Raw genomic sequence first — 26,439 nt, forward strand, 5'->3', positions numbered from 1 at the left:
TGTGTCAAGCCCTCCAAGTCAAGTTAAAGTTTTCCACGGCTTACCATCCTCAGACCAATGGTCAAACCGAGAGGGTGAATCAGGACTTGGAGGCCTTCCTCCGTATATATGTGTCTTCCTCTCAAGATGACTGGGTTCAACTCCTTCCTTGGGCCGAGTTCAGCCACAACAATCAATACCATTCCTCATCTTCTTCTACACCATTCTTCATTAATTATGGATTCCACCCTAAAGTCCCAGAATTCCAACCGCTTCCCGCAACTTCTGTTCCAGCAGTGGATGTCACCTTGCGTCAGTTTTCAAATAACTGGAGGAACGTCCGCGCAGCCCTGCTTAAAGCCTCATTCAGGTATAAGAAGTTTGCCGATAGGAAGCGTAGAGCGGTTCCTGCTCTCAAGGTGGGTGATCGTGTGTGGCTGTCCACGAAGAATTTGAGGTTGAGAGTTCCCAGCATGAAATTTGCACCTCGCTACATCGGACCCTTCAAGATTGAACAAGTCATCAATCCTGTTGCCTACAGGTTACAGTTACCATCCTTCTTGAAAATACCCAGGACATTTCATGTTTCTTTGTTGAAACCGCTGATCCTGAATCGGTTTCATTCCGCACTTCCTCCAGCTCCCAAAGTTCAGACTCAACGAGGAGTCGAGTACGAGGTGGCCAAGATTTTGGACTCACGTTTCCGTTACGGTCAGTTACAATACCTCATTGACTGGAAGGGCTATGGTCCTGAAGAACGCTCTTGGACCAATGCCTTAGACGTCCATGCTCCTGCCTTGGTCCGAAATTTCCACGCAAAGTTTCCTTTAAAGCCTAAGAAGTGTCCTGGGGCCACTCCTAAAGGGGGGGGTGCTGTCACGATCCGGGTATCTGGACGCCATTACTTACCCTTCAGATGCCTCCTAAGGCTGGCTCAGCGTTCCAGGACCGGATCCCGCTGTTCCTGAGTTTCCACATGCAGAATGTCAGAGTGGTGATTTCATCAGCCGCGGCCTCCGCTGTGCCCGCGTGGTTAAATGTGCGCTTGTCAGTCTGGCGTCTCCTGTCTCCTGTGGCCGGCGTCGCCATTACTGTTTCAATTCTCACATGGATTACAAACCAAACTTCCCTCCAAGTGTCTGCATGGGCGCAGCCATCTTGGATTTTGTCATCTGATTATTTCCACCAATCTGCTGTCTGTATTGTTGATTTGCATAATTGCCTAGCCAACCCCTTCCTTGCTGCAGGTATAAGTATGCTGTGCCTGAGCAAGGAAGGCGTCAGTGCTTTGGTTGTCTAACCTAGTTCCAGCTTGTCTCTCTCCTGTGGTTGTCTTCCAGGTTCCAGCTCCTGTCTCCAGACTTCTGCTATAGAGACCCGCACCAGCATTCCATCTGCGGTGTAGCCTGACTCTCCGATCCATTCTGGACTCACCTGTTTCCAGCTACAACAATCACCTGCTTCCAGCCCAGCTTCCAGCAGTGTACAGCTTCTCTTAAAGGGCCGGTGTCCTTTCTGCAGTTTACCACTCTCCACCGGTATTATTATTTCACCGCTCTCAAACAATCACCTGCTTCCAGCCCAGCTTCCAGCAGTGTACAGCTTCTCTTAAAGGGCCGGTGTCCTTTTCTGCAGTTTACCACTCTCCACCGGTATTATTATTTCACCGCTCTCAAACTCCAAACTTCATTATTATTTCATCGCTCTCAAGTTCGTTTATTATTTAACTGGTTCCAGCCAGTATCCACTCCGTACCAACAACAGTCTGGTTCCAGCCAGTATCCACAGCAGCCGTTTTACCTTCAGCAGCCCAGCCTTTCCAGGAACATCAGCTGGTACGATCCTGGGTTCTCTCCATTGCTACAGTCAGGCCTGGTAAGGACTTTCCAACTAGAAGATTATAAGAACTGTCTCACACTACCAGTGCCTGTGGCCCTTGCCACCCTGTAGTACCCAGGAATTGTATTTATCCTCTGTTGACTTTTATGTTTCCTTTTACTGCTGCTGTGTTACGGAGTTTGTCATAATAAACATCATTGACTTTTATCCTGGTTGTCGTGGTCACGCCTTCGGGCAGTTATTCTACATGTTACTTACATGTCTAGGGGTCTGATACAACCTCCCAGGTTCCGTTACATCTCAGCCCCTACAACTGAGGCTGCCTCCCGTCAGCTCAGGCCCTCAGTTGTGACACGAGGTTGGGGAGCGGTCACACAGGGAAGAAATTTCCAAGGACTTTTGTCAAGTCAAGAGAGTTGTCTTCACATCAACATCCTGGAACTAAGGGCCATATACAACGCCCTACGTCAAGCGGAGATATTACTTCACAATCGACCAGTTCTGATCCAGTCAGACAACATCACCGCAGTAGCTCATGTAAACCGCCAAGGCGGCACAAGGAGCAGAGTGGCAATGGCGGAAGCCACCAGAGTTCTTCGCTGGCCGGAGAATCATGTAAGCGATCTGTCAGCAGTGTTCATTCTGGGAGTGGACAACTGGGAAGCAGACTTCCTCAGCAGACACGATCTGCATCCGGGAGAGTGGGGACTTCGTCAGGAAGTCTTCGCGCAGATTGCATGTTGGTGGGGGCTACCCCAAATAGACATGATGGCATCCCGTCTCAACAAAAAGCTACAAAGGTATTGCGCCAGGTCAAGAGACCCTCAGGTGGTAGCTGTGGACGCCCTAGTGACACCGTGGGTGTTCCAGTCGGTATATGTGTTTCCTCCTCTTCCTCTCATACCCAAGGTGTTGAGGATAATAAGAAAATGTGGAGTGAGAACAATTCTCATTGTTCCAGATTGGCCACGAAGGACCTGGTATCCGGATCTGCAAGAAATGCTCACAGAAGATCCGTGACCTCTTCCTCTAAGGCAGGACTTGTTACAACAAGGTCCCTGTCTGTTCCAAGACTTACCGCGGCTGCGTTTGACGGCATGGCGGTTGAACACTGGATCCTAGCGGAAAAAGGTATTTCGGATGAGGTCATTCCTACGCTAATAAAGGCTAGGAAGGACGTGACATCTAAACATTATCACCGAATATGGAGAAAATATGTTTCTTGGTGTGAGGCCAGGAATGCTCCTACGGAAGAATTCCACCTGGGTCGTTTTCTTCACTTCCTACAAGCTGGAGTGAATTTGGGCCTAAAATTAGGCTCCATTAAAAGTTCAGATTTCGGCCTTATCCATGTTCTTTCAAAAAGAATTGGCCTCATTACCTGAAGTTGAACCACTTAAGACAGTGGAGTGGAAATATCTCACCTGGAAGGTGGTCATGTTGTTAGCCTTGGCTTCGGCTAGGCGAGTTTCGTAATTGGCGGCTTTATCACATAAAAGTCCCTATCTGGTTTTCCATATGGATAGAGCAGAATTGCGGACCCGTCCTCAATTCCTGCCTAAGGGGGTCTCATCCTTTCATATGAACACGTGACTTGGAGGATTCCGAGTCCCTTGATGTGGTCAGGGCTTTGAAACTTTACGTAGCCAGGACGGCTAGGATCAGAAAAACAGAAGCACTGTTTGTCCTGTATGCAGCCAACAAAGTTGGCGGCCCTGCTTCAAAGCAGACTATTGCTCGCTGGATCTGTAACACGATTCAGCAGGCGCATTCTACGGCAGGATTGCCGTTACCAAAATCGGTTAAGGCCCATTCCACTAGGAAGGTGGGCTCTTCTTGGGCGGCTGCCCGAGGGGTCTCGGCACTACAACTATGCCGAGCTGCTACTTGGTCGGTGTCAAACACCTTTGCAAAGTTCTATAAGTTTGATACCCTGGCTGAGGAGGACCTCCTGTTTGCTCAATCGGTGCTGTAGAGTCATCCGCACTCTCCTGCCCGTTTGGGAGCTTTGGTATAATCCCCATGGTCCTTACGCATCCCCAGCATCCTCTAGGACGTTAGAGAAAATAAGATTTTACTTACCGGTAAATCTATTTCTCGTAGTCCGTAGAGGATGCTGGGCGCCCGTCCCAAGTGCGGACTTCTTCTGCAAGACTTGTATATAGTTATTGCTTACATAAGGGTTATGTTATAGTTTCATCGGTTTGAACCGAGACTATGTTGTTGTTCATGCTGTTAACTGGGTAGTTTATCACAGGTTATACGGTATGATTGGTGTGGCTGGTATGAATCTTGCCCTTGGATTAACTAAAATCCTTTCCTCGTATTGTCTGTCTCCTCTGGGCAGTTTCCCTAACTGAGGTCTGGAGGAGGGGCATAGAGGGAGGAGCCAGTGCACACCCAGAATCCAAAGTCTTTCTTAGAGTGCCCTATCTCCTGCGGAGCCCGTCTATCCCCATGGTCCTTACGGAGTCCCCAGCATCCTCTACGGACTACGAGAAATAGATATACCGGTAAGTAAAATCTTATTTTCTGGTTCCTCCTCTTGTTCCCCGTTTCCTCACAGGTTGTAATTCTTTCTTTTGTGTGTTCCAGTGGTTTGTCTGTGCCACATAGACTTTCTTCAAAATCCTCCTCATCGTCTTCTTCTTCAGTTAGGCTTCTCTTATGTAATTATATTTCACTTATTCCTCTTTTTTGCTCGTTCAGTATTTTGTTTCTAACTTTTTTTCCATTAATGTGCAGAAGTTGGTCTCCTCTTCTTTCTCTGTCATGTCAATTCCTGCCTGGAATGAGTTTGTATGGATTCCCTGTTATATTTTGGAAATGTTCTTTCATATAAGATTCTATACGTGTCTTTGTTTTTTCTTTAATTAAGGGTTCTCTTCTCATGTTAATATTGATGTTTGGTCTGTTTTGCCATGGTCTGTCATGATCCAATCTGATTCCCATACTGTACGTCTTTCTTCTCTCCGGGTCTTGAAGCTTATTTTGTAATTTCCATGGCTCCCTTTTATCATTTCCTGTCTCTCTAAGGATATTCTGTTCCTTTAGGTTCCTATGGAATGTGTTGTTTTTGTTTTATACTATTTTTCGGGTTTTCTATCTTATTTGACAAAACTAATAAATTCATATGGTTCGAATTTTTTTCATACATACAAATTGTTTAATTTATCTTTCCCAATGAGACCTTTCTGTCCTCTATTATAAGTTGTAATACATTTCCTGAACATGTGACATTCAACGTAACTTTTTTTTTTTTAATCAAACCTATTTTAGGATGCACTAATACTATATAGGACTGTACGAAATTATACACTTTGCATAATTGATTTTAGAAAATAAATGTTTGAGTTTTAAAGGAGAGAACCCATATAAGTTACTGGGCCAATAGCACACGTGATTGCTGCTTTTTAGTTCTTACCTCCAGGACATCACTTCTGATTTTATGTATAGACTAATAAAGTTGTTTGAGTATAAATATAACGCCAGCCATTAGTAATAACATCCTTCACAAAGTGCCTATGTGGCACGAAACGCGTTGGTGGCATAAAGTAGACTGGATACCATCAGCGCCACTTGCAGTGATGTCATCATCTGCCGCCTGCAGCCCACCAGTGGCCAAGTGCACCAACCATGGTCCTGGAATGCGCCGCCTAAGGGACGTAAACAGCTGCCTCTGCCGTGCCAGGAGGAAACGGTAGGGAGATACAGGTTCAGCTATTGATACCATACTTTACTCCTTTATTGGCGACTATATATGAGACTTGTGCATCCAATTCTCCCCATATAATCAGTCAACAGAGCTGTAAGCACTGACAACAGTTCTATTTATAGGATGACGCATGCACTGTTTTGATTTCATTATTGTGCAAATATGTAATAGTGCATGGCAACACCAGCGCTCGTTTCTATACTATATTCTTACCACTTGTAATCCACAATGAGTCTGTGTTCAAAGTTACATCTTGTATTTTACTCAGTAGATCTGATGTGTCTCTAATATAGGACTGCAATGTAAGTACGTATCCTCTGAGATGGAAATCTAGACGTGGCATTTTCTGTGAAGCTGCCCATTCCGGAGACTTTGGGTTTGGCCTGGTGGAATCTCTTAATTTTTATGGATAGGCGTGTGCAGAATATTTTATTAGGGGGTGCACCGTCAGAGGGGTGTGTCTAGCATCACCTATTGGGTGTGTCTAGCACCGCCTACTAGCACTCAATGCAATATAACTCACATACCACAAGGGACGTGGACACTGCAAATGGAAGCGTGTCATGTTGACACGCCACCTGTATCTCGTCACTCTCAGAGCATTCCTTTCCATTCCATATGGTGCATTTCTCACAATGGGGAACCTCTGAAGAAATGTATCCTTTCTGGGAGACAGCGTCTTCAGTTGGTAATCACTATTAATGTAGAAAATTACATGGTCCAGAAGATGCCTGTTTGTGTAGGAATATAACCAAGATCATCATCATGCAACAGAGGTTCAACCAGACTCGTGTCATTTCCTGCCCCCTGCCTCTCTCAGCCACACCATCATCTCCTCCCTGTGTGTCTCAGCCACACCATCATCTCCTCCCTGTGTCTACCAGCCACACCATCATCTCCTTCCTGTGTCTCTCAGCCACACCATCATCTCCTCCCTGTGTCTCCCAGCCACACCATCATCTCCTTCCTGTGTCTCTGAGCCACACCATCATCTCCTCCCTGTGTCTCTCAGCCACACCATCATCTCCTCCCACACCATCATCTCCTTCCTGTGTCTCTCAGCCACACCATCATCTCCTCCCTGTGTCTCCCAGCCACACCATCATCTCCTTCCTGTGTCTCTCAGCCACACCATCATCTCCTCCCTGTGTCTCCCAGCCACACCATCATCTCCTTCCTGTGTCTCTCAGCCACACCATCATCTCCTTCCTGCATCTCTCAGCCACACCATCATCTCCTCCCTGTGTCTTCCAGCCACACCATCATCTCCTCCCTATGTCTCAGCCACACCATCATCTCCCACCTGCGTCTCCCTGTTATGCATCTTTCCCAAATCCACTTTACTTTGGGCGGGATGTACTAAGGGAAAAATTACGCAAATCTCCCCGTTTTCGGGGGTTTTACCGCATTTTCAAATGTACTAAGACTCGGCCGCCGGGTTTTTGCCACTCAGGGTATTGCCATCTTAGTACATATGCGATCAACATCGATGTATGTTAATACATCCCGCCCTTTGTGTCTGTCTCCCCCTTTAATCTGTGTCTCTCAGTCCCTCCTTCACTCTGTGCCACTCAGCCTCCAACCTATCGTTCAGCCTCCACCTCCCTTAATTCTGTGTCTAGTGCTGCTTACACTAGATGCCCACAGTAGTAGTGCCCCTTACACAATGCCCACAGCAGTTGTGCCCCTTACACAATGCTCACAGTTGTGCCACTTACACAATGCCCACAGTTTTGCCCCTTACACAATGCCCACAGTTGTGCCCCTTACACAATGCCCACAGTGGTTGTGCTCCTTACACACTGCCCATAGCTGTTCCCCCTACACAATGCCCACACAGTAATTGTGCCCCTTACACAATGCCCACTGCAGTTGTGCCCCTTACACAATACCCACAGCAGTTGTGCCCCTTACACAATACCCACTGCAGTTGTGCCCCTTACACAATGCCCACAGTTGTGCCCCTTACACAATACCCACACAGTAATTGTGCCCCTTACACAATGCCAATGTTGTGCCCCTTACAAAATGCCCACAGTGATTGTGCCCCTTAATGCCCATAGTTGTGTCCCTTATACAATGCCCACACAGTGGTGCCCCTAACACAAGGCCCACACAGTGGTGCCACTTACATAGTTCCCACACAGTGGTGCTGCCCATTACACAATGCCCACCCAGTGGTGCCTCTTACATAATGCCCACACAGTGTTGGCCCTTATACAGTGCCCACACAGTGGTGCCCCTTACACAATGCCCATAGTAATCCCCCTGGCTGTCCTCCTCTCTTTCCCCTATACAAACATGCTCAGCTGTAGCACTTTACTTAGTCGCTGAGGCTGAGCAGTGGCACTGTCCCTCTGCTGAAATTGTTCTCCTCCTCCTCCGCTGTGGTGTTGATGTGGAACACGAGGAGAGAGAGGGCGTGCGGGGAGAGAGAGAGAGAGCACAGGCCGTCGGGCGTGCTGCGTGACATCATGTTGCGAGGCGGAGGTTTCGTTGTCGCAGTACACCCAGTGCAGCCGCCGGCCAGTTAGTGAACAATACACGTCCTGACCGAAGCGGCGGGCGCAGCTGTGGGGAGCACAGAAATGAGCAGCAAACTCTATCCCTCAGTGCTTTGCTTTCACCTCTGTTCAAGTTAGAGCTGCATTTGTTTATTTTAAATAGGTTTAGATCTTTGGTCACCATATCTACAAAGAGTTTCACCCGTGGACATTTCCCGGAATCTGAGAATTTAGATTTTTTTTAGGGATTTAGTACCGGTATCCAAAGATCATCGTGTCACATCTGACATCAGTGTCTGTGTTGCTTCATGTAATAGTCCCTTCGGGATGTAGTCATCCGACCACCGGTCACAATACCGTCCCTGGGATCCAGCCCCCTCACAATGCCGACTAACAGGGACCTGTGGTGAGCGCCCCCCACCCCCCCATCCTGCCGGCGTCGGTATGGTGACCGGAGGTCTCCCAACCACCGGTCTCACAAACCCAACCCGTCACTTTCTGCAGCCTGGGCTCAGAGAAGATGCAGCTTCTCTTCTTTCCCCTGGCCACACCGAGACTGCGATCGGCGATCCAAATAGGATTACTTACAGACTGTTCTTAATTCCTCCCCCTCTCCCAGACATTAGTGATACTGTAGTACCCCTTTCACATCTCCAATGCCGGATCCCACCCAGGAATTGGTAACGGGTCCTTCTCGGGTGGGATCCGGCATTGAACCTTAAGATCTGGCTTCCTGACCCGGCAATATGCCGGGTCGGGTTGCCATAGCGGCAGGGGCGGCGCTTGGAGATGAGCTCATCTCCGCACCACATCTCCCTATGTAGTGAACAGGTTCCGGGACGCATCGACCTGGGAACCCGTTTACACTGCCACTGGCCCGGTATTCAACCCGGGAATAACCCTTCTTATAACCCGGGTTGAATTACCGGGTCAGGCGACCCGGGAATTCTCCATGGCCCCTTTCACATCGCACAGTGACCCGCGTTGAACCGGCAGTATACCGGGTCGATACCGGGTTATTTGTGCAATGTGAAAGTGGTATTGGTGATCCCCAGGAACACCCACCCTCTGCTGCTGATGCCCTTCCTGCAGGAAGTATTACAGTCACTATTATAATTACTATACCTGTATACCTATATAACTTATAATATACCTATATTTTAGGCATTATAGTTTATACTTTTATACAGTTTGAATTTGGGAAAAATATTAGCCAGGTAAGTGGTAAAAGGGCCAGCAGAATTCTTTCTTAGGCAGTTGCAGTACACCTTTCACCTATGCACATTAGAGGCAGCCATATTGTTACTGATCCAATGGCCCTCATTCCGAGTTGTTCGCTCGGTATTTTTCATCGCATCGCAATGAAAATCCGCTTAGTACGCATGCGCAATGTTCGCACTGCGACTGCGCCAAGTAACTTTGCTATGTAGAAAGTAATTTTACTCACGGCTTTTTCATCGCTCCGGCGATCGTAATGTGATTGACAGGAAATGGGTGTTACTGGGCGGAAACACGGCGTTTCAGGGGCGTGTGGCTGAAAACGCTACCGTTTCCGGAAAAAACGCAGGAGTGGCCGGAGAAACGGTGGGAGTGCCTGGGCGAACGCTGGGTGTGTTTGTGACGTCAACCAGGAACGACAAGCACTGAACTGATCGCACAGGCAGAGTAAGTCTGAAGCTACTCTGAAACTGCTAAGTAGTTAGTAATCGCAATATTGCGAATACATCGGTCGCAATTTTAAGAAGCTAAGATTCACTCCCAGTAGGCGGCGGCTTAGCGTGTGTAACTCTGCTAAATTCGCCTTGCGACCGATCAACTCGGAATGAGGGCCAATGTTTCTTTGAATGGAGTCTGTTATCTCCCTATGGGGATCCTGGCAGCTGGAATGCCAACACCCATCAGAATACCGACGCAGGAATCCTGGGAAGGTCAGGACACCGACACCAGATTCCGGCATCCCGACTGTGAGTATAGCAGGAGGTTTAGGGCGGGGAGGGTGGAGGGGTTAGGCTTAGCCGCCACCCCGGGAGGTTAGGGTTAGGCTGCGGGGAGGGAGGGTGGGTTAGGCGTCACTGGGGGGAGGTTAGGTTTAAGCACTAAGGTGGGGGGGGGGGTTAGGCTTAGGTAGTGGGAAGGGGTGGGTTAGGTTTGGGCAACAACGGGGAAGGTTAGGGTTAGGCAACAAAGGGGGAGGATAGGGTTAGGCTGCGGGGAGAGGGGGTTAGGGTTAGGCGTCACCGGGGGAGGTTAGGTTTAAGCACTAGGTGGGAGGGTTAGGCTTAGGTAGCAGGAAAGGGGGGATTAGGTTTGGGCACCAAAGGGAGAGGACAGGGTTATATTGCGGGAAGTGAGGATTAGGGGGTATGGGAGAAGGAAGAACAGAGGTACTATAGCTCACCCCTGTCGGGATTTCAATTGTCGGGATGCCGGCGTCTGTATACTGAATGCCGGTAACCCTCCCTATGTACCAGTATTTCATGAATGGAATTCATATTAGGATTAAATACAATAGGTGTAGTTAACAGGCTCAAAATTTCAATGCAGCTTTATTTCAAATATATGCAGTTTTGATAAGCTTTAGGGGGGTATTCAACTGAGTGCTGAAAAAATGGCACGTCTTCGACACATGGTATTTAGTTGCGGGCCTTTTCACACTTTTTTTAATCCATTTTCGCCCATGCCATTTCACTTTTTTCTTTATTTGTCGAATAGGTATGGGTGAAAATTGCACCAGAAAGGGGCGAAAATGCCCGCATATTCGCCAAAACACGTTTATCAGCGGCGAATTCGCCGATACACGTAGATTTCACCGGTGCCGGATTTTTTGACCAATTGAAAAAACGGAACAGGCATTGAATAGGTCGAATGTAAATTTGACCTGAAAACAGGTGAAAAGTGACGGTTTTTCATCTGGTTGAAGAAACAGCACTAATTGAATACCGCCCCCCCTAAGTCTCTAAAGCAGTCTAAACCCTTCAGTATCATATTAGGACTTTTATTATTCTCCGGCAGGGTCCACAGGTTATCCACAGGATAACAATGGGATATGATGGAGCGACAGCGGATTGGCACCAAACGATCACAAGCTTTCAGTCCTCCCAGGATGCAACGGGCTCGTCCATATATCCCCGCCCACTGGCTCAGGCAAATCAGTTTTTTTGTTTGGTGCGGCAGGAGCCGGACCATGGTCACAGGGCTGCTGTTCTTTGGCAGCCCTAAGCTTTATTAATTAATTTTTATAGTCTTACTATGTTTTCTGAGTGATCTTTCCTAATAGCGTCTTACACGCATATTGGAAAGAGTCGCTCCAACAACTATTCGCCAGGTCGCAACAACGCTTACTCGCGATACAAGTGCTGTCTCGACGGGCATCTGTGTCGGATATACTAGCAGGTCCAGCAGACGTTACCAGGCTGTGGCCGGAGCACGGGGAGAAGGTAAGGCATCGGTTCCACTTAGAAGGGGAATACGGACACAGCCGCACTGTATTGGGAGGAGACTACAAAACAGTAGCTGGTGCGCCGCCACTACGGGTGCTCCAGCGCTAGGCCTTAGGGATCATAAGGCACCAGGATTAGTATGAGGCCGCGATCCCTAGGGTTGATGTCAGCGTGGGGAGTTAGACGCTTTCCTGGTCGCCCCACCCCCGGTTCATGACCAGTTTCCGCCGGTCTCCCACCATGAACTGATTGCTTCACTTCCGTCTCAGACGCTACAACGAGGGGTCTCGGTCGGAGCATAGGCCACTGCATCTGTGTACACTAAGCGTTACCACAAAGATCGGGTCACAGACCGGTGCATCTGCATGCACAGTGCGTTCGCTGAGCGTCTGTGTTCACTAAAAGTTCCCGGATCAGCAGTGTACACTACTAGCGTCTGGATCCACTCAGCGTTCGCTATTGATCGATCCTGGAAGTGGGGTAAGTCTCCCTGTTATCCCACTCTACTGAGTACGGGTTATACAGCACTAAATTTCTATCTACTTTTTGTCAGTATGAATAGTTAACTTTAGTGCCTATTGCATATGAGTCTGTGTACATTACTGTGGTTTTCTTCGCAATGCGTCTGAATACATTAAAGATCTGTATAGAACAGAATTCAGTAATATATACTCCTACATACTTTGAGATGTGTTTGTAGTTGATAATATGCTCATATGACTAATATGTAACGTGACTAACTGCTAGTGTGATTGCTGACTTAATATAAATGATTGTCGGTTGACCTTCTGATCCTCAATGCAGGTGCATGGGTAGGGTAACACATGATATCACTTTAGGAAAAAGTGGTTAGTCACAAATTGTGTAGTACACGTGAAAGTGCTGATTATTTATCATGTCTAAGAGCGGCAAAGGTGACGAGGGTACACTTACAGTAACACCAACACGCATACAGTATATTGTTTTGCAAAAACTGTATTATCCTCTATGATCTGGTACAGGATGGTTTATGTGTAAAATGGTTTGCTGTTTAGCATAATACATCCCTGATCTACATCAGGTATAGATAGACCCATTAGGGCGATGTTTGCACAGACCTTGTCCAGTTCAGCTGAAAAGTTAATTCTTACACTATTAACCCATACATGCAGCTCACTACTTGCAGTATATCCCCAACAGCTTCTCCAATAAGACAAGCTGATGAACCAAATGTAAATAAATCATCGACTTCACAGGCTACACATGATAATCATCAGATGATGAAAGCTATATATACTCTACTTCAGCATACGAAGAACAGGTAAAAGGTATCAGCTAAATGAATAAGCTGAATAAACGAGAGCAAAAAAGGCTAGTCTGTCAATAGAGGCAGCAGAGCCTGGGTTAAAAATAAGGCACCTGTGTTTAAACGTCCCAAAAGGGCCTCTTCACAAGGGCAGAATTCAGGAAAAAGGTGTTGGGATTACACCCAATAAAATAGAATGCCCGGTAAATGGGATTCCAATATCTTTTTCCAACTGGGGACTGTTTAAAATAGGGAAGTGCCTCCCAAAATAGATATGCATGTCATTGATAGTGCAAAAATCTATATGGCCTCTGCCGCCAAAAGAGGAATGGTTTTTAAAACATATTGTCTTTGTCTGGAGCAGTCATAAGGCCAGCCATGACTTCACCTTGCAATCTACGGCTACACCACACTGGATAGGCCCAATCTCACTAGATCTTGGAAGCTGAGCAGTGTTGGGCCTGGTTAGTTCTTGGAGGGGAGACCACCTTGAAATACCAGGTGCTGTAGGTACATTGGGCTGAGGTACTGGAAGACAGGTTTTCAGCGCCTGCAAGGTAGCAAGAATCCCATATGGCTCATATGGACACTAATGTTCTAGGGCATTAGCAATAACAATAGCTGTTCGCAGAGCAGTTTGGCTCACATACATGGAAAGCTGATTCAGAATCTAAAAAGGTTCTGGAAACTATGCCTTGGCTAGAAGTTTCTGTTCGGGAAGGAGTTAACAGTTATTCTGGAGTCAGAAACAGACTCCAAGAAGGTCACGTTTCCTTCCACATATAACCCCAAACCTAGGGGTCCGGCTTTGGCTTTGTCGGTCATAACGAAACGTAACAGCCTCAATACAATAAGTTTGGTAAGGCAAAGAAGCAAAGGCAACCAGAGGGCCAGCTTCCAAACCAGAGGATAAGCCATCAGCATAATGGTGCTGGCCTCCTTCTGGGGGACTTCAAAAGGATAAGGGGCAGACTTCTTCAGTTTGCACAGATCTGGTAGCAGTCTACAAACAGATGCCTGGGTGCAAGAAGCGGTATCTCTAGGTTATACTTTCCCTTCTAGAACCATCCTCCTCAAAGTTTCTTCTGTTTCAGCCCGTCTCGGGTAGAGGTGTAGGCGAGGGATTTGCATGAAGCAATTCAGAAAATATTTTTGTCAGGAATAGTCATTCCAGTAACCCATGCACAATGGGGGGGGTTTATTCCCACCTGGGTCAAAAACGATCCCTCGCCCCATTCTCAATTTCAAAATAAATTTGGGTACCAAGGTTCACATGGAGGCATGGCATTCCATAGTTTGGTGGGGAGCCAGTAGATTACATGGTATTCCTGGATAAGTCAGGAATCTTACTTTCAGGCTCCTATAGCACTATCCATCAGTGTTATCTCAAGGTTTACCATCCTTCAGCAACATTTCAGTTTTAGGCCTTAGCCTTTGGGTTAGCCACAGCCCCAGAGTATTTACCAAAATGATTATGGCAATTTATCTCCACTAGTAGGGGATAAGAAACTTGCCATACATTGACCACCTTCTTATCCTGGCACAATACAGGAAAGGTTTCTGTGCCATCTACAACACACAATAACTTGTCTGCAGAGGCACGGGTGGTTCATAAATTGGCAAAAATCATCTCTGGTTCTGTAACATGATTCACGGTGGGGCTGTACTGAATTCAAGTCTACAGAAAATAGTTACCTCGGAAATCCAAGGTAAAGGTAGGGGAGTTGTTACATAGTCAAACAATATAAATTCACGCAGCAATTCGAATTATGGGTTTGTTGGTGTCAACAATAGACATGGTGGAGTGGGCACAATTCCACTCAAGACCTCTACAGCATCTGTTTCCATCTACAGCCGCATCACACTGGATATGCCCAATCTCATTTGATGTTGGAAGTTAAGCAGTGTTGTGCCTGATTAAATTCTCTGAGAGTAGACCACCTGTGAATACCAGGTGGTGTAGGTGGGCCAGATGGACAATACACAAACAAGTACGTGGTACTGGCAAAAAAGGTAAGAAAGTCAGTAGCCTGGGGACTACAGACATTCCAGCTAGATCAGAGGACACCTTTTTGGATATCAGGTTGGGAGATCCTGACAACAAATGCCAGTCTTCAGGGCTGTGGGGGCCATTGTCCGGAAGATTATGATTCCGGGGACAATGGACTACAGAAGAATGTTGCCTGCTAATAAACCTGTTAGCACTTCGGGCCATATACTGGGCCCTGATTCAGGCACGGAACACTCCTAAAGGAAAATCGGTCCAGATCCGCAAGGACAAGGAAATGGCAGTAGTGTACCTCAACTTTCAGAGAGGAACACGCAGCTAAACAGCAAGGAAGGAGGTAAATCACATACTAAAGTGTGCAGAACTCCATCTTCCAGCCTTGTCCGCAGGGTTCGTTCCGGGAGTCCTAAACTGAAGAGCAAATTTCTCAGTCGATACGCCATTCAGGTAAGCAAATGGGCTAGGCTCCCTAAAGTCGTTTCAGACTCGGGTAGACAAGTGGGGTTGGCCAGAGATAGATCTCATGGAGTCCCATTTGAACAACAAAGAGCCATAATCGGGTCAGGAACAAAGGATCAGGGAGTGATCTTTGTGGACGTCTTTTTAATGGGAATTTCATTTCACTAATGTGTTTTCTCAAATCATTCTGCTACCCAGGATAGTGAGGAAAATACAACAAAGATGCTGGGATGCTAATAAGCCCCGGCTTGGCCCAGAAGGCATTGGTACATGGGCCCTCATTCCGAGTTGTTCGCTTGGTAAAAATCTTCGCATCGCAGCGATTTTCCGCTTAATGCGCATGCGCAATGTCCGCACTGCGACTGCGCCAAGTAAATTTGCTATGCAGTTAGGAATTTTACTCACGGCTTTTTCATCGTTCTGGCGATCGTAATGTGATTGACAGGAAATGGGTGTTACTGGGCGGAAACAGGCCGTTTTATGGGCGTGTGGGGAAAAACGCTACGTTTCCGGAAAAAACGAAGGAGTGGCCGGAGAAACGGAGGAGTGTCTGGGCGAACGCTGGGTGTGTTTGTGACGTCAAACCAGGAACGCCAAGCACTGAACTGATCGCAGATGCCGAGTAAGTCTGAAGCTACTCAGAAACTGCTACGAGGTGTGTAATCGCAATATTGCGAATACATCGTTCGCAATTTTAAGATGCTAAGATTCACTCCCAGTAGGCGGCGGCTTAGCGTGAGCAAATCTGCTAAAATCCGCTTGCGAGCGAACAACTCGGAATGAGGGCCATGGATCCGCAGAAGATGTCGAATACCATTTCTGTTTCCTCTACTCCCAGATCTACTAAGGCAGGATCCTTGCTATCACAGATATCTGGATTGACTGTCTTGACGGCGTGGCTCTTGAAATCTATATCCTGAAGTCCAGAGGATTCTCACAGATGCTCAGAGCAAGGAAAACTTCCTTGGCTCGTATTTATCACCAAATATAGCAAGCCTATATTCATGGGTGCAATGGAAGAAGTATGGACCAGAAATCTTTCTGAGTTTCCAGGTTTCTAGCATTCCTTCAGGCAGGAATGGATAAAGGTTTAAGGGTGGCTTCCTTAGGAATACAAGTGTCAGCATTGACTGTATGGTTCCGAAAGAAAATTGCCAAATTGCAGGATGTGCGCACTTTTCCCAGGGAATGCTGCTCATTCAACCTCCTTTTGTTCCTACTACAGTGTCTGGGTACCTAAGTCTAGTCCTCAAAGCCCTTCAAGTTTCCCTGATTAAACCACTAAATAAAGTGGATTTTAAATGGTTGACAGCTAAAGTTCTCTTTCTGCTGACTATGGCATCAGCTAGAAGAGTGTCAGATTTAGGAGCACTGTCATGTTAATCTCCTTGTCTGATGTTTATCCAGCTAAAGTAGTTCTCAGAACTAGGTCTGGGTATCTTCCTAAGGTGTGGTCTATATTCCACCTTAATGAAGATATTGTGGTCCCGGTTTTTCAGGAATCAGGATTTTCTGCGGGAGATGCGTCGCTGGACGTAGTCCGGGCATGAAGGATCTACATGGATCGTACCAGTGCCATCAGAAAGACAGATTCTCTCTTCATCCTCTACGGATTTCACAAGAGGGAATGGCCTGCTACTAAACAGACGCTAGCAAGATGTCTTCGAATGACGATTTCAGAAGCATATTCTCAAGCTGATCTCCCTGTTCCGGCTAACGTCTCTGCTCACTCTACACATAAGGTAGGTCCTTCATGGGCAGCACAACATTGTGCTGCAGCAAAACAGATATGTAAGGCAGCCACATGGTCTTCCATTAACACATTCATTAGACATTATGCCTTGGATACTTTCTCTGACGTCCTAAGTGGATGCTGGGGACTCCGTCAGGACCATGGGGAATAGCGGCTCCGCAGGAGACAGGGCACAAAAGTAAAAGCTTTAGGATCAGGTGGTGTGCACTGGCTCCTCCCCCTATGACCCTCCTCCAAGCCTCAGTTAGGTTTTTGTGCCCGGCCGAGAAGGGTGCAATCTAGGTGGCTCTCCTAAAGAGCTGCTTAGAGTAAAAGTTTTGTTAGGTTTTTTATTTTCAGTGAGTCCTGCTGGCAACAGGCTCACTGCAACGAGGGACTTAGGGGAGAAGAAGTGAACTCACCTGCGTGCAGGATGGATTGGCTTCTTAGGCTACTGGACACTAGCTCCAGAGGGACGATCACAGGTACAGCCTGGATGGGTCACCGGAGCCGCGCCGCCGACCCCCTTGCAGATGCTGAAGAGAGAAGAGGTCCAGAAATCGGCGGCTGAAGACTTCTCAGTCTTCATGAGGTAGCGCACAGCACTGCAGCTGTGCGCCATTGCTCTCAGCACACTTCACACCAACGGTCACTGAGGGTGCAGGGCGCTTGGGGGGGCGCCCTGGGCAGCAATGAAAGTACCTATGCTGGCTAAAAATACATCACATATAGCCCCTGGGGCTATATGGATGTATTTAACCCCTGCCAGGTTGTCAGAAAAACGGAAGAAGAAGCCCGCCGAAAAGGGGGCGGGGCCTATTCTCCTCAGCACACAGCGCCATTTTCCTACACAGCTCCGCTGCTAGGAAGGCTCCCAGGCTCTCCCCTGCACTGCACTACAGAAACAGGGTTAAAACAGAGAGGGGGGGGCACTTATTTGGCGATATTATTATATATTAAGATGCTATAAGGGAAAACACTTATATAAGGTTGTCCCTGTATAATATAGCGTTTTGGTGTGTGCTGGCAAACTCTCCCTCTGTCTCCCCAAAGGGCTAGTGGGGTCCTGTCCTCTATCAGAGCATTCCCTGTGTGTGTGCTGTGTGTCGGTACGTGTGTGTCGACATGTATGAGGACGATGTTGGTGAGGAGGCGGAGCAATTGCCTGTAATGGTGATGTCACTCTCTAGGGAGTCGACACCGGAATGGATGGCTTATTTAGGGAATTACGTGATAATGTCAACACGCTGCAAGGTCGGTTGACGACATGAGACGGCCGGCAAACCAATTAGTACCTGTCCAGGCGTCTCAAACACCGTCAGGGGCTTTAAAACGCCCATTTACCTCAGTCGGTCGACACAGACACTGACTCCAGTGTCGACGGTGAAGAAACAAACGTATTTTCCATTTGGGCCACACGTTACATGTTAAGGGCAATGAAGGAGGTGTTACATATTTCTGATACTACAAGTACCACAAAAGAGGGTATTATGTGGGGTGTGAAAAAACTACCTGTAGTTTTTCCTGAATCAGATAAATTAAATGAAGTGTATGATGATGCGTGGGTTTCCCCCGATAGAAAATTATTGGCGTTATACCCTTTCCCGCCAGAAGTTAGGGCACGTTGGGAAACACCCCTTAGGGTGGATAAGGCGCTCACACGCTTATCAAAACAAGTGGCGTTACCGTCTCCAGATACGGCCGCGCTCAAGGAGCCAGCTGATAGGAGGCTGGAAAATATCCTAAAAAGTATATACACACATACTGGTGTTATACTGCGACCAGCGATCGCCTCAGCCTGGATGTGCAGCGCTGGGGTGGCTTGGTCGGATTCCCTGACTGAAAATATTGATACCCTTGACAGGGACAGTATTTTATTGACTATAGAGCATTTAAAGGATGCATTTCTATATATGCGAGATGCACAGAGGGATATTTGCACTCTGGCATCAAGAGTAAGTGCGATGTCCATATCTGCCAGAAGATGTTTATGGACACGACAGTGGTCAGGTGATGCAGATTCCAAACGGCACATGGAAGTATTGCCGTATAAAGGGGAGGAGTTATTTGGGGTCGGTCCATCGGACCTGGTGGCCACGGCAACAGCTGGAAAATCCACCTTTTTTACCCCAAGTCACATCTCAGCAGAAAAAGACACCGTCTTTTCAGCCTCAGTCCTTTCGTCCCCATAAGGGCAAGCAGGCAAAAGGCCAGTCATATCTGCCCAGGGATAGAGGAAAGGGAAGAAGACTGCAGCAGGCAGCCCATTCCCAGGAACAGAAGCCCTCCACCGCTTTTGCCAAGTCCTCAGCATGACGCTGGGGCCGTACAAGCGGACTCAGGTGCGGTGGGGGGTCGTCTCAAGAGTTTCAGCGCGCAGTGGGCTCACTCGCAAGTGGACCCCTGGATCCTACAAATAGTATCCCAGGGGTACAGATTGGAAATTCGAGACGTCTCCCCCTCGCAGGTTCCTGAAGTCTGCTTTACCAACGTCTCCCTCCGACAGGGAGGCAGTATTGGAAACAATTCACAAGCTGTATTCCCAGCAGGTGATAATCAAAGTACCCCTCCTACAACAAGGAAAGGGGTATTATTCCACACTATATTGTGGTACTGAAGCCAGACGGCTCGGTGAGACCTATTCTAAATCTGAAATATTTGAACACTTACATACAAAGGTTCAAATCAAGATGGAGTCACTCAGAGCAGTGATAGCGAACCAGGAAGAAGGGGACTATATGGTGTCCCTGGACATCAAGGATGCTTACCTCCATGTCCCAATTTGCCCTTCTCACCAAGGGTACCTCAGGTTCGTGGTACAAAACTGTCACTATCAGTTTCAGACGCTGCCGTTTGGATTGTCCACGGCACCCCGGGTCTTTACCAAGGTAATGGCCGAAATGATGATTCTTCTTCAAAGAAAAGGCGTCTTAAATATCCCTTACTTGGACGATCTCCTGATAAGGGCAAGGTCCAGAGAACAGTTGGAGGTCGGAGTAGCACTATCTCAAGTAGTTCTACGACAGCACGGGTGGATTCTAAATATTCCAAAATCGCAGCTGTCTCCGACGACACGTCTGCTGTTCCTAGGGATGATTCTGGACACAGTCCAGAAAAAGGTGTTTCTCCCGGAGGAGAAAGCCAGGGAGTTATCCGAGCTAGTCAGGAACCTCCTAAAACCAGGAAAAGTGTCAGTGCATCATTGCACAAGGGTCCTGGGAAAAATGGTGGCTTCTTACGAAGCGATTCCATTCGGCAGATTTCACGCAAGAACTTTTCAGTGGGATCTGCTGGAAAAATGGTCCGGATCGCATCTTCAGATGCATCAGCGGATAACCCTGTCTCCAAGGACAAGGGTCTCTCTTCTGTGGTGGCTGCAGAGTGCTCATCTACTAAAGGGCCACAGATTCGGCATTCAGGACTGGGTCCTGGTGACCACAGATGCCAGCCTGAAAGGCTGGGGAGCAGTCACACAAGGAAAAAATTTCCAGGGAGTGTAATCAAGTCTGGAGACTTCTCTCCACATAAATATACTGGAGCTAAGAGCAATTTACAATGCTCTAAGCTTAGCAAGACCTCTGCTTCAAGGTCAGCCGGTATTGATCCAGTGGGACAACATCACGGCAGTCGCCCACGTAAACAGACAGGGCGGCACAAGAAGCAGGAGGGCAATGGCAGAAACTGCAAGGATTCTTCGCTGGGCGGAAAATCATGTGATAGCACTGTCAGCAGTGTTCATTCCGGGAGTGGACAACTGGGAAGCAGACTTCCTCAGCACGACCTCAACCCGGGAGAGTGGGGACTTCATCGGGAAGTCTTCCACATGATTGTGAACCGTTGGGAAAGACCAAAGGTGGACATGATGGCGTCCCGCCTGAACAAAAAACTGGACAGGTATTGCGCCAGGTCAAGAGACCCTCAGGCAATAGCTGTGGACGTTCTGGTAACACCGTGGGTGTACCAGTCGGTGTATGTGTTCCCTCCTCTGCTTCTCATACCTAAGGTACTGAGAATTATAAGACGTAGAGGAGTAAGAACTATACTCGTGGCTCCGGATTGGCCAAGAAGGACTTGGTACCCGGAACTTCAAGAGATGCTCACAGAGGACTCATGGCCTCTGCCGCTAAGAAGGGACTTGCTTCAGCAAGTACCATGTCTGTTCCAAGACTTACCGCGGCTGCGTTTGACGGCATGGCGGTTGAACGCCGGATCCTAAGGGAAAAAGGCATTCCGGAAGAGGTCATTCCTACCCTGGTCAAAGCCAGGAAGGAGGTGACCGCACAACATTATCACCACATGTGGCGAAAATATGTTGCGTGGTGTGAGGCCAGGAAGGCCCCACGAAGAAATTTCAACTCGGTCGATTCCTGCATTTCCTGCAAACAGGAGTGTCTATGGGCCTCAAATTGGGGTCCATTAAGGTTCAAATTTCGGCCCTGTCGATTTTCTTCCAGAAAGAATTGGCTTCAGTTCCTGAAGTCCAGAAGTTTGTCAAGGGAGTACTGCATATACAACCCCCTTTTGTGCCTCCAGTGGCACTGTGGGATCTCAACGTAGTTCTGGGATTCCTCAAATCACATTGGTTTAAACCGCTCAAATCTGTGGATTTGAAATATCTCACATGGAAAGTGACCATGATGTTGGCCCTGGCCTCGGCCAGGCGAGTGTCAGAATTGGCGGCTTTGTCTCACAAAAGCCCATATCTGATTGTCCATTCGGACAGGGCAGAGCTGCGGACTCGTCCCCAGTTTCTCCCTAAAGTGGTGTCAGCGTTTCACCTGAACCAGCTTATTGTGGTACCTGCGGCTACTAGGGACTTGGAGGACTCCAAGTTGCTAGATGTTGTCAGGGCCCTGAAAATATAGGTTTCCAGGACGGCTGGAGTCAGGAAAACTGACTTGCTGTTATCCTGTATGCACCCAACAAACTGGGTGCTCTTGCTTCTAAGCAGACGATTGCTAGTTGGATGTGTAGTACAATGCAGCTTGCACATTCTGTGGCAGGCCTGCCACAGCCAAAATATGTAAATGCCCATTCCACAAGGAAGGTGGGCTCATCTTGGGCGGCTGCCCGAGGGGTCTCGGCTTTACAACTTTGCCGAGCTGCTACTTGGTCAGGGGCACACCCTTGCTGAGGAGGACCTGGAGTTCTCTCACTCGGTGCTGCAGAGTCATCCGCACTCTCCCGCCCGTTTGGGAGCTTTGGTATAATCCCCATGGTCCTGACGGAGTCCCCAGCATCCACTTAGGACGTCAGAGAAAATAAGAATTTACTTACCGATAATTCTATTTCTCGTAGTCCGTAGTGGATGCTGGGAGCCCATCCCAAGTGCGGATTGTCTGCAATACTTGTACATAGTTATTGTTACAAAAATCAGGTTATTATTGTTGTGAGCCATCTTTTCAGAGGCTCCGCTGTTATCATGCTGTTAACTGGGTTCAGATCACAGGTTGTACAGTGTGATTGGTGTGGCTGGTATGAGTCTTACCCGGGATTCAAAATCCTTCCTTATTGTGTACGCTCGTCCGGGCACAGTATCCTAACTGAGGCTTGGAGGAGGGTCATAGGGGGAGGAGCCAGTGCACACCACCTGATCCTAAAGCTTTTACTTTTGTGCCCTGTCTCCTGTGGAGCCGCTATTCCCCATGGTCCTGACGGAGTCCCCAGCATCCACTACGGACTACGAGAAATAGAATTATCGGTAAGTAAATTCTTATTTTTGCCTCTCATGATGCTGAATTCGGGCGTATGGTTCTCCTATCTAATCAGGAGCGTCTCCACCACTAAAAATTGCTTTGGGAAGTCCCATTGTTATCCTGTGGATAACCTGTGGACCCTGCCGGAGAAATATACGTTATGGTAAGAACTTACCATTGATAACGGTATTTCTCCTATGTCCACAGGTTTCCACAGGGATCCCACCCTGACGCACCTGATTTGAGGATCTTTATACTCACTAAACTCTTCCCCCTTGCATGGAAGGGTGTGCATGTGTGTTCTTCTCGCCTGAATAGGGTTCTACATAATGCTCCTGCCTAAATGCTTTGGAATCCAACTGATTTGCCTGAGCCAGTGGGCGGGGATCTATGGACGAGCCCGTTTCATCCTGGGAGGACTGAAAGCTTGTGATCGTTTGGTGCCAATCCGCTGTCGCTCCATCATATCCCATTGTTATCCTGTGGAAACCTGTGGACATAGGAGAAATACCATTATCAACGGTAAGTTCTTACCATAAAGTATATTTTTCCCTCTGTCTCTGCAGGTTCAGGCTACAATGGACATCTTTGAACCTGAAGAATTTAACCGGCCTGTACCGTGAGTGTGCAAATATTGTGTTCCGGGTTTTCCAGAATTGTGCATTATCATGTAACTAATACCAGCAGGTTGTGGTGTGGTCACATTGCTATAATTGGTTATGGATGTGTCTTTCTCCATTGCTGGAAAGTGTAGAACAGCCGCCATTCTTTATTTTCCAGATGGAGGACGTGTATGTACCGCAGCGGTTTTCTGACAGTGTCCATCGCTAACCCTTCCGCTGTAGCGTTCCCAAGGTACGTTGCTATGTTGTAACATTCTAAAGGACTTTAAGTGTTATTCTTACTTATTTTTATGCTCTCATAAATATGAGGCTATCTTAAACAAGTATAGCTGTGTGCCACGTACTTAAATGTGTCTCTTACAAGCTTGTGTTCTACAGCTGTGTGGGGACCAGGTTGTGCTCAGAAGTAAAGTTTCCCAATGGAGTTCCTCTAAACCAGGGCTAGCCTCTAGATCTACCAACAATTCACATTTCCAGACCACCTAGCTGGTGCACAGGTATTACTAACTGTCACATTTTTCAAACATGGTGCATTCAATCCTAACCAACACATTCTACAGATCCACAGGTGGTATAGAAAACATGAACTGATGCTAGTTCTCTAGGACCAGTTTGTCCACCTCTGTTCTAGACTTAGACATGTATAGTGCTGCACAACAAGTATTTGTGGACTCTGTTGGTGACTTATGAGTTCCATTGTTTTTTTTTTGTTTGACTTGACTTTGTGGCATGCGTTAGCTTTACACCCCCCCACCCCCACCCCGGTGCATGCTTTTCAGTGTGTGACATTTGACTATGTAAGGGGAGATCATTTTCACTGTCTTGTTTTTCACTAGACTGGAATCACGTTGAACGAACGCTTCAAGATACTGAAGGAAGAAAGATTGTCCAAAACAATCAGCAAAGGCAGCAGATTTGTGATAATTGGATGAGGCCCTGAGGTCCGCAGCCTGCCTTAGCTTGTTCCCGCGTTTACGTTTTTTTTTTTTTACCGTTGACTTTATAAACCACTGGAAAACTTTGCATTCAGAAGCTGTTGTCATGTCTGTTTACTGGCACATAATAATTATTGAATAATAAAAAATAAGAATTTACTCACCGGTAATTCTATTTCTCGTAGTCCGTAGTGGATGCTGGGTACTCCGTAAGGACCATGGGGTATAGGCGGGCTCCGCAGGAGACTGGGCACTCTTAAAAGAAAGATTAGGTACTATATCTGGTGTGCACTGGCTCCTCCCTCTATGCCCCTCCTCCAGACCTCAGTTAGGGAAACTGTGCCCGGAAGAGCTGACATTACTAGGAAAGGATTTGGAATCCAGGGTAAGACTCATACCAGCCACACCAATCACACAGTACAACTCGTGATAACTATACCCTGTTAACAGTATGAACAATAACGGAGCCTCTCTCAACAAATGGCTCATACAATAACCCTATAGTTAAGCAATAACTATATACATGTATTGCAGAGAGTCCGCACTTGGGACGGGCTCCCAGCATCCACTACGGACTATGAGAAATAGAATTACCGGTGAGTAAATTCTTATTTTCTCTGACGTCCTAGTGGATGCTGGGTACTCCGTAAGGACCATGGGGATTATACCAAAGCTCCCAAACGGGCGGGAGAGTGCGGATGACTCTGCAGCACCAAATGAGCAAACTCAAGGTCCTCCTCAGCCAGGGTATCAAACTTGTAGAATTTTGCAAAAGTGTTTGAACCCGACCAAGTAGCAGCTCGGCAAAGTTGTAAAGCCGAGACCCCTCGGGCAGCCGCCCAAGAAGAGCCCACCTTCCTCGTGGAATGGGCTTTTACTAATTTAGGATGCGGCAGTCCAGCCGCAGAATGTGCAAGCTGAATCGTGCTACAGATCCAGCGAGCAATAGTCTGCTTTGAAGCAGGAGCACCCAGCTTGTTGGGTGCATGCAGGATAAATAGCGAGTCAGTTTTTCTGACTCTAGCCGTCCTGGAAACATAAAGTTTCAGGGCCCGGACTACGTCCAGCAACTTGGAATCCTCCAAGTCCCTAGTAGCCGCAGGCACCACAATAGGTTGGTTCAAATGAAACGATGATACCACCTTAGGGAGAAATTGGGGACGAGTCCTCCATTCTGCCCTTTCCATATGGAAGATCAGATATGGGCTTTTACATGACAAAGCCGCCAATTCTGACACACGCCTAGTCCAAGCTAAGGCCAAAAGCATGACCACTTTCCACGTGAGATATTTTAGCTCCACGGTCTTAAGTGGCTCAAACCAGTGGGATTTTAGGAATCCAACACACGTTAAGATCCCAAGGTGCCACTGGAGGCACAAAAGGGGCTGAATATGCAGCACCCCTGTAACAAAGTCCGAACTTCAGGCAGTGAAGCCAGTTCTTTTTGAGAGAAAAAGGGATAGGGCCGAAATCTTGGCCTTTATGGATCCTAATTTTAGGCCCATAGTCACTCCTGATTGTAGGAAATGCAGGAATCGACCCCCCTGGAATTCCTCTGTAGGGCCTTCCAGGCCACACACCAAGCAACCTATTTTCGCCATATACAGTGAAAAAGTCTTGCTGTCACGTCTTTCCTAGCCTTTATCAGCATAGGAATAACTGCATCCGGAATGCCCTTTTCCGCTAGGATCCGGCGTTCAACCGCCATGCCGTCCAACGCAGCCGCGGTAAGTCTTGGATCAGACAGGGTCCCTGTTGCAACATGTCCTGACTGAGAGGCAGAGGCCATGGGTCCTCTGAGAGCATTTCTTGCAGTTCCGGGTACCGAGTCCTTCTTGGCCAATCCGGAGCAAAGAATATTGTTCACACTCCTCCGTTTATTACAATTCTCAGCCCTTGGGTCTGAGAGGAAGAAGAGGGAATATATAGACCGACTGGAACACCCACGGTGTTACTAGTGCGACCACAGCTATCGCCTGAGAGTCCCTTGACCCAGCGTAAAACCTTTTTTATCTTTTTATTGAGGTGGGACGCCATGTAGTCCACCTGAGGCAGTTTCCATCAATTTGCAAAACTGCGTGAAGACTTCCTGATGAAGTCACCACTTTCTCGGGTGGAGGTCGTGTCCACTCCCGGAATGAACACTGCTGACAGTGCGCTTACTTGATTCTCCGCCCAGCGAAGAATTCGCCACCCTGCTCCTTGTGCCGCCCTGGCGGTTTAC

General features: G+C 47.7%; 1 long non-coding RNA gene and 1 pseudogene across 1 annotated transcript; both read left to right on the top strand.

The window, feature by feature from the left end:
- The first annotated feature begins 7,972 nt into the window (after nt 1-7,972).
- LOC134892561 (uncharacterized) lies at nt 7,973-24,328 on the top strand. Its single transcript, XR_010171637.1, has 5 exons — nt 7,973-8,170; nt 23,224-23,276; nt 23,438-23,512; nt 23,659-23,777; nt 24,117-24,328. It is a non-coding gene; the product is annotated as an uncharacterized LOC134892561 (long non-coding RNA).
- Nucleotides 13,157-13,275, top strand: LOC134947176 (5S ribosomal RNA; annotated as a pseudogene).
- Nucleotides 24,329-26,439: the final 2,111 nt, after the last annotated feature.

Source organism: Pseudophryne corroboree, chromosome 1 (genome assembly GCF_028390025.1).
Source record: "Pseudophryne corroboree isolate aPseCor3 chromosome 1, aPseCor3.hap2, whole genome shotgun sequence".
Lineage (NCBI taxonomy): Eukaryota > Metazoa > Chordata > Amphibia > Anura > Myobatrachidae > Pseudophryne > Pseudophryne corroboree.